This window comes from Oryctolagus cuniculus, chromosome 10, assembly GCF_964237555.1.
Source record: "Oryctolagus cuniculus chromosome 10, mOryCun1.1, whole genome shotgun sequence".
Classification (NCBI taxonomy): domain Eukaryota; kingdom Metazoa; phylum Chordata; class Mammalia; order Lagomorpha; family Leporidae; genus Oryctolagus; species Oryctolagus cuniculus.
Window position 1 is genome coordinate 102,894,609 of NC_091441.1, and position 8,666 is coordinate 102,903,274.

An 8,666-nucleotide genomic window follows, 5' to 3' on the forward strand; every position below is an offset into this window, starting at 1 on the left:
TGCAGCCACCGTTCCCTGTCTGTGCCGCACTCTCCTGACCCAGGAACTGGGGCTGTGAGAACCGGGTATGCTTCATAGACCGTTCTGAAGGTTCATGGGCCACGCGACATCTTTAGCTGGTGCTTGCCACAGAGTAGATGCGCATTACAGTCAGCCGATTGCCTTTGCGTGGGGATCGGCATGGAAGGGATGGAAGCCAGGGAGGTAGAGGGGAGAGTTCTGGAAAGAAAGTCTGCAGATAAAGTCCTTTGAAGTCTCAATCAGCTCCCCGAGGCGGGCAGTCATCTCTGTTTTCCTCATCTTGACATTTCTGAAGCCGGTGCTTGGTATGCAGTCAGTGCACAGCAGAGAGCTGGAGAGGGAAGGAGCTCATCCAGCCGAGCAGTGCATGGGCTGCTAACTGGGCCTGCGGAGCCCGCGGAGCTTTCTGAAACACGTGGCCCTGGAAGCATGCATACATGGTTCACTTTATTTTATTTGGAAGGCAGAATTAGAAGGAGAACCAGAAAGAGAGATCTTTCACCCACTGGTTCACTTCCCAAGTGGCTGTAGCAGCCGGGTCTGGGCCAGGCAGAAGCCAGGAGCCTAGAACTCCATCCAAGTCTCCTGTGTGGGTGGCAGGGGCCCAATTACTTGGACCATCTTCCATTGCTTTCCCAGGCGCATTAGCCGGGAACTAGATCAGAAGTGGAACAGCTGGGACTCAAACCCATGCTCAAGGGATGTGGGCATTGCAGGAAGCAACTTAACCCACTGCACCTCATTGATGGCCTCCACAGTTCACTTTTTAAAGGTAGGGTCTTTGGCTTCCAGAATGAGCCCATAGTGAACCACTCCAGGTAGTGACCCTGGCCTTGTGGGATTGGTCATAGTCAGCAGGACCAGGGCTTTGTCCAGTTTGAGCAGAGTAGAAAGAACATCTGTTGGCATCAGACAGCTGCTTGGAGGCTTTACTCTCCAGGTGATTAAGCAAGCTAACAAAATTGAGATTATTTCAGTGCACAAATTAGCATTTTATGTCACACAAATGCCAAGCACTGGTAGAGGGAGAAAAGCGCCCAGACGTGGCTTGTGAGCCTTGAAGCAGGAGTTTGCCCTGGTTTAGGATGAGACAGGTGTGTCTTGGGAATGACTGACTTTGCCAAGTCAGTTGTCTGAGGGGTAGCACTGGGGTTTGATGAGTTAATCACTAAGGGACGTTCTCGTACAGTAGCTGGCCATGTTGCCCCGGACGGGGGGCCGAGGGGACAGAGATCTGCGTGACTCAGGACCTCTGGAACAGGAGGTGGAGACATCCTGGGGTCACCCCAAAGTGACCTAACCCGGGGGATCCACGCTGCATCACCTCCCCAAATTGTACCACGTGAGAGGCCAAGGGAAAGTGCCGGGGGACAAAAAGCAGAGCTGGAGACAAAGCTGTCTCTACGCCTCTCTCTCTCTCTCTCTCTCTCTCTCTCTCTCTCTCTCTTTTATTTTTTGCCAGGCAGAATTAGACAGTGAGAGAGAGAGACAGAGAGAAAGGTCTTCCTTCCATTGGTTCACTCCCTTAATGGCTGCTACGGCCAGCGCTGCGCCAATACAAAGCCAGGAGCTGGGTACTTCTTCCCGGTCTCCCATGCAGGTGTAGGGGCCCAAGGACCTGGGCCATCCTCTGCTGCCCTCCTGGGCCACAGCAGAGAGCTGGACTGGAAGAAGAGCAACCAGGACTAGTACCTGGCGCCCCAACCGGGACTAGAACCCGGGGTCCTGGTGCCACAGGCGGAGGATTAGCCAAGTGAGCCACAGCACCGGCTTTCTACGCCTTTCTCAGGCTAGCACATCCAGCTGTCTATCAGGCCCTGGCCGCGGAGTCCAGAGCCTTAGCTGCCATCCTGTACACTGCCCCGCGTCCGGCTATGACCCATGGCCACTGCAGCCCCTGCCTGCCAGCCTCGCTTCTTTCTTTTCTGTTTTTCCCTGTGGTTTGGTAGGAAAGCAGCTTTTGCAGTGCCTTTAAGGGATTTTCTCACTGCTAGAGAGAGTATTGAACCATGTTTGAGCTGGGGGCCTTGGGGCTCATCTGGTTGTTACTTTCCTGATGGACGTAGGCCTGGGGAAGGTGACAAAGTCAGGTCGCATAGCAGAGGACCTTCGGACGACGAACCCAACGTCCATCCAGTAGTCCACGTGCTCCCATTCCTGAGATAGCCAGGTCCCATGTCTGCAAGTGCATTGGGCTGGCCAGCACCCTCACACCCTCTCCCGCCTTCTGCCATCCTACCCACACCCCTCACCACCCCGGCCTCTGTGGCTTTCACCGCAACACTACTGAAGCTTTTCTCCTCAGAATGGTCCAAGCCCTGTCCCTTGCTCACTCCGGTGTAGAGGCCGGTGACAGGAAGATGGCCTCAGGAGAAGGACAGACGGGATAGAAGGTGACCAAGGACTGAGACTGGGGGACTTCTTGCCTGCCTGCCTGCCTTTGCCAGGGTCAGGGCTGGTTCAGAGCTGGGAGGGGCCTGCCCTGGGCTGGCCCATCAGACTTCACTGCAGGTAACTAGGTTGCTCTGTAAGGATTAACCGCCTGTGTTCCTCTCCATCTCTTCTCCCTGCCCCGACCCTCTTGTCTGTTTTCTCCAAAAGCCAGCTCCCTGAGGTCTTTCTTCCCATGCGTGTTTGGTGGTTTTCTCTTGCAGGTGAAGTATGGCCTGGGTTTTGGCTCAGTCCCCTGTGTGACTTTTTTTTTAAGCTGCAGTCATCTTTTTTTATTAAGATTTATTTTATTTATTTGAAAGACAGTTACAGAGAGAGAGGTACAGCCAGAGAAAGAGAGGTCGTCCATCTGCTGGTTCACTCCCCAAATGGCCGCAGCAGCCAGAGCTGAGCTGATCTGAAGCCAGGAGCCAGGAGCTGGGGTGGGAGGAGGGTTAGGGATCCGGGCCCTAGAAGGATATAAAAAGTCCCTTAGTGACCCCAACACCAAGGCAGGGGGAGACCCCCCTCCGGCTGTGCTCCCCTGGGGTGCAGGTGTCACTCCTGGATAAAGAGTGCTCGGGGCCCTGCTCTCCGCCCGCTGGCAGCATGGCTGCTAGGAAATACTGGACCGTCTCTGCGTGTCACATTCACAAGCACCACTGACCGAAGATCGCGGTGAGACTTCCAAAATGAGCTGCGAGACGCGTTGCTGTCCTGGGAGCACGCACAGACCGTGCGGCTTCAGACCCAGCCTGCTGCGCCAGCCTCAGCCTCACTGCGCCTCAGCGTCACCTGGAAACAGGCTTGGGGATTGCCACCACCTGGAAGGGGCTGTGGCGCGTAACGCATGGAGCCCGGTGACTGGCTCCTGGTGACGGCTCCGAGGCGCCAGCTGTTGGTAGCGAAGGCTCGTTTTGTCTCGGTGTCCTGTGTCCTAAGGTAATTTCATGGAGACCCTGCCCAGCTCACTCCCTAATGGTTACAGACCCCAGCGGGAAGGCAGGGAGGAGAAAGCAGAAGGGTGCCCTTCCAGCAGCCTGGTGACCGGTGGGGAGCAGGTGGCAGATCCAGAGGAAGTGGCGGTCCAGCCTCCGGAGACGGGCTTGCCTTCAAGTCCCCTCTGCCTCCTGCCCGGTGTGGCCCTCGGGCAGGGCTTTCTGTCCACTCTGTGTCCTCCCCACAATTTTCACTGCCTCTCTTTAATAGTCAGGACACGTGTTCTGTCTAGCTTAATGGCTCTGTCATCAAAGCTGAATCCTGACAGGTACAAAGGAGACATCTGGAAAATCTCCACTCTGTCACTTCTCAGCTTCCCTCCAGGACCTCCGGGGTTTCGGTGGCTCGGCTGCACAGCCTGGGCAAGGAGCTGCAGAGCCCCACTTTGCTGAGTGAGCTCCTGGGAGCTCCTGTGCCGAGGCCCTGCCTGAGCTGGCTGGTCCCAGCCACAGTCATGAGCGGTGGTCACTTGCTCTGTGTTGACCGGAGACCGGAGGCCAGGACAACTCGGGGTCTCAGGACCTGTCCTGCTCAGCGCCAGTCCCCAGCAATGGATGTCTCAACTGCAGGTCAGCCTGGGGACTAAGAAAGCATTTGGGGAAATGGCTTTACTCCTTGCACCCCCGTATGTGCCATTTTCCAGCTGACCTCTGCAGGGAACAAAATTCCTACCCATGCGTAAAATAGAGCACTTCCTGGGGAACAATAAGTTGTGGACACTTGGTGACCACAGGGGTAGCTGGGAGCGTTTGTTGCTTTTGAAGTCCTGAATTCTTCATCTGTCTCTGCATCTATCTATCTAGATATGTGAGTGTCTGGCTATTTTATTTTATTTTTAAAGTTTTTAAAATGCTTATGTATTTTTATTTATTTCAAAGGCAGAGAGAGAGAGCGATCTTCTATCCACTGGTTCACCCCCCTCCAAATGACTGAAATAGCCAGGGCTGGGCCAGGCCAGTGCCAGGAGCCAGAAACTCCATCAGGGTCTCTCACATGGATGACAGGGACCCAAGTACTTGGGCCATAATCTGCTACTTCCCAGAATGTGCATTAGCTGGGAGCTGGATTGGAAGCTGGGGTGGGACTCGAACCCAGGCACTGTGATATGGGCTGTGGGCATTCTAGGCAGTGGTTTAACCGACTCTGCCACCACGCCAGCCCCTGCGTTGCATGTTTATACAGAGGATAGCATAATACACCCTTGTTCTGCCCCAGGGTTGGCTTTTCTGTTGTCTTGTTTTCCGTCCTACAGAGCTTCTTGATGACGTTTCTGTGTGTGCACACAGATAGCAACATTGCCAGTTTCCAGGCTGTGTGCATGGAACACCCTGTATGGCCTGCTGTGCATTGCTAGCTGGCTCAGGCCCGCAGACTGCAGGACTGTGTGGGTCAGGGTGGGGCAGAAAGCAGGTGGCGACCGAAAGGCGGCCACCAAACCACACCCACAGTGAAGGCACAGTTCACAGCCAAGTGGGCGGTGAGAGGAAACAGCCAGGGAGCCTGCAGTACCAGGGCCAGCACTATGCAGTCCGAGGGCTTATCCAGGCCCCCTAGGTCACAGAGCAGGCCACAAAGCCTCCAGGGAGCTGGGGCACCAGGCCAGTATTCTTTTACGGCGTTTGTGTTGATGGTCAAAACTTGAAACAGCACAGCGGACGCTTGGTGATATAAATTCCACTTGCGAGTCTAGGACAGTTTCTAAATTAGCCTTTCCCACAATCAAGACCAATTAGTCAACTCTTCTTTTATGAATTTTCATAATTTCTCTATTTACCCAACTTACAAATTGCATTTTAAGTCATAATTTGGAAATTTATTCATGGCAAATCTTTTTAAAGCAAAAATTTGGAATCAGTGTAAGTGTCCCCTAATAGGATAATGAGTAAGTAATGAGAACCTAGCTACTCATCAGCAAATTTTGCATTCCTTAGATATGATATCTGGGAAGTTTAAAATAAAATGGAAAATGCTTAGCTGTTATGTTCAGGGAAGCGATCCATTTTTCACCCAGGTTCTCATCTCGTGCAGAGATGGAAATACTAAGTGGAGAGAGGGGTTGTGTGCAAACCAGAACAGTTTATTTGGCAGTGCAGGAACAAACATGTGTTTGGGCGTGAGTGTGGGCCGCCCAACACACAGAAATCCAGCTGAGGGGGCCAAGGAACAGCCCAGAGACTAGGGAGGAAGGGAAACAGAGCAGTGCCTGCAAGAGGGAGGGTCTGTGCACAGAGGGAGGCAGCCGAGGGAAAATGTTATATTCTCATACAGGCTGAAAGACAAGGGAAACAGCCAATGAGCACCCAAGAGACCAGTGCAGCACCTGCTGAGAGTCCCCCCCCACGCACCTTCCCCCTCCTTTCCTCTCTGCACTCAGGTCAGGATGTAGCAGGTGCAATACAGGACGCCTTGACTGACAGGTAGGGGTTGGGGCTTCCCTCTCCATAGACTTAACTAGATGCCTACCCATCCCACATCACAGGGACCAATTGCTGCACAAGAAACATCCCAAAACATAGGGGCTGAAACACTGACACCCTTGTTTTCTTCTCCTCAAGGGTGTCAGAGGCTGGGGCAGAAGCACCTGAAGACTGGGTCTCCCGCACAACTGGTGCCAGGGACGTTAGCCGGGACTCTGGTTGGCTGGAACCTACGTGCCCCTTCATCTACGGTCTGGGCTTACTCGTTATCACTGCAGAGAGAGGGTGAGGGGAGGGAGCTTTTATTGCCTTCTATGAATGTGCTTCAGGTCACGCAGAGTCATTCCAACTGTGTCTTACCGGTTAGGATTGAATCACTAAAGGGGCTCTGTATTGCAGGATCGGGGAACTGGAGTCTCCCAGTTGGCTGGAGTATGTCAGGGAAGCAGCAGCACTGTTTTGCAACCACCGTCGTTGGCCTTTGTTGTGTCCCCTCCTCCTTGCGCCTAACACAGAGCCTTCAGAAAATAGGAGGCGACAGTGCTGGTTGGGGGCAGTCGATCGCCTTCCAGATTGGAGCAGGTCTGGGTGCAGAGGATGGGTTTGGCGGAAGCCTGCTCCCTTCCATTGAATGTCACTCAACCTCTGCCTCTAGTCACCCTCCCCCCACCCTTGGCATTGGAGCATCTCAGGACTGCTGTCCTTATTACCTCCCTGGTTTCCCTACCCAGACTTGCCCCGCTGCTCCTTAGCCTCAGCCCTACAGGCTAACAGGCGGGTGCCCTCGTTGGTTCCCAGCAGGGATGGTCCAGTCCTGCCTGGGGCCTTTGCTCCAAAGGCTTCCCTGCCCAGCTTGCTGGCTTCTCCCCTTCCCAGCTGCTGTCCCGTCTTCACCATCCAGCTCACGGGGCCTCTGTCTCACCGTCACCACACCCTTCCCCATCCAGTGTCTCTCTCCTGGGCCCTTGAAGGAGCAGTTCACCATTCACACTGAGAGCCTGCCTGTATTCTTTGTTTTTTAACTTAAAAGAATTACAAAGAGAGGAGAGAGAGAGAGAGAGACAGAGAAACAGAGAGAGACAGAGAGAGACAGAGAGAGACAGAGACAGATCTGTTGGTTCATTCCCCAAGTGTCCATAAGGGCCGGGATGGGCTTGGCCAAAGCCAGGAGCCAGGAGCTTCATCTGGGTCTCCCTTGTGGGTGCAGGGGCCCAAGCACTTGGGCATCTTCTATGCTTTCCCAGGCCTGGAGCTGGATCTGAAAGTGGAGCAGCCAGTACACAAATGTCCAAATGAGATGCCAGTATCTCACTCGGCCGCTTTACCTACTGCACCACAGTGCCAGTCCTCTTTTTAAGGGCAGTTTTCCATCACTGCTGCTTTTCAGAGTTGCCCCTGCATGGGGCTATGGTCATTTTTTGGCTCCCACCCACAATCTAGGCTGTGCCGTCTGTGAGCCCACTGCAGCCTTTTTGTCTCGCTGAGGCTGTTCATGTGAGATAAGGGAGGGGTCCTGGTGCCAGAGTGGGCAGGGGACATGGGGTCTGGGCCATCTGCTGGTGCCCCCTGGCCCTGTTTGGGCCATCTTGGAGAGGCACTTCTACCTTGGATGGCTTCCTGATGGGCCTGACCTTAGGCCTTGGCAGCTATGACAGAAACAGCTCCCAGTGACAGCTTTGGCTATGTAGGGGCCACAGAAATCTACCTCTGCCCTCCCAGGGCTTCTTGGCTGGGCCTGAGAATTACACTGACCTAAGCCAGATCAACAGGATAAAAGCATACAGACTTATTTCATATACATTTTATGGGGCATGGGCTTCATAAGGAAATGAAGACCCAAAGCAAATTCAGATTCACACATCCACATGCTACAGTGAACACAGAGTAGTCGGTTGTGAAAAAGGCGTAGATTTCCCAGGGATGCTGGAGGAAGATCAGCTGTTTTATGGCCTCTACAGATTCCTCTTGGTCTCAACTGCCCTCCTGGATGGCCAGCCTCTTACTTGCCTTCTCTTTCATGGGGGAATTTCATTTCCTGCTCAGAAGAAACAAAATCAAGGTCACAGCCATCTTCTTGCACCTGCTATTCTTCAAGTGTCTTTAGCTAAAAGTGGCCAGTCAGCTGTGAAGTCACTCTAAGTCCCATGGGCAGGCACTGCATCTCTGCCAGGACCCAGGAGCTTGCCAGGCACAGGCAGGGGAACTAGCCCAGCCCCGAAGCCGGCCCATCGGTGTGTACCGTTGCTGGCACCAAGTACAAGGGAACGGTCTCTGCTCCCTCTTTTTGATGAGGATGGAAACAAAGATTTGTTTGCCGGGGTATGGCGGCAGACCAGCTTGGTTCATCTTATAGTAGTTTACTGTCATTTTTCCAGGCTCTGGATTTTGTAAGGGACCACTATCCTTGCACCTTTTAGGATGTCAGAGTGGCACTGGTCTCTGTCCTTCTCTCAGGGGTGCGACATGTATAAGGGATCAAGGGTAGCCTCATGGACTTCCACTTGGCCCCTTCGAGCCAAGGAACCACTGAGGATTTTGTCCCCAAGTGCATCCATTTGCATGATACATTTGGGGGCTGGGGAAGAGACCACCCATCTGCTTCGCACATGGGCCCATTGTGAGCTGGACCTGGGGCAGGGATCCGTTTGTTCCCTGACAGAGGTTGTTCTCCAGTTCCAATAGGATAATACAGGGGCGGAAGATTTGTCACCTGCCATATGTGGCAGCTTTGGGTTCTTACTTATTCATTCAACAATCATTGATGGAGCACCTGCTTCGTGCTAGGTGCCAGACGAGAGA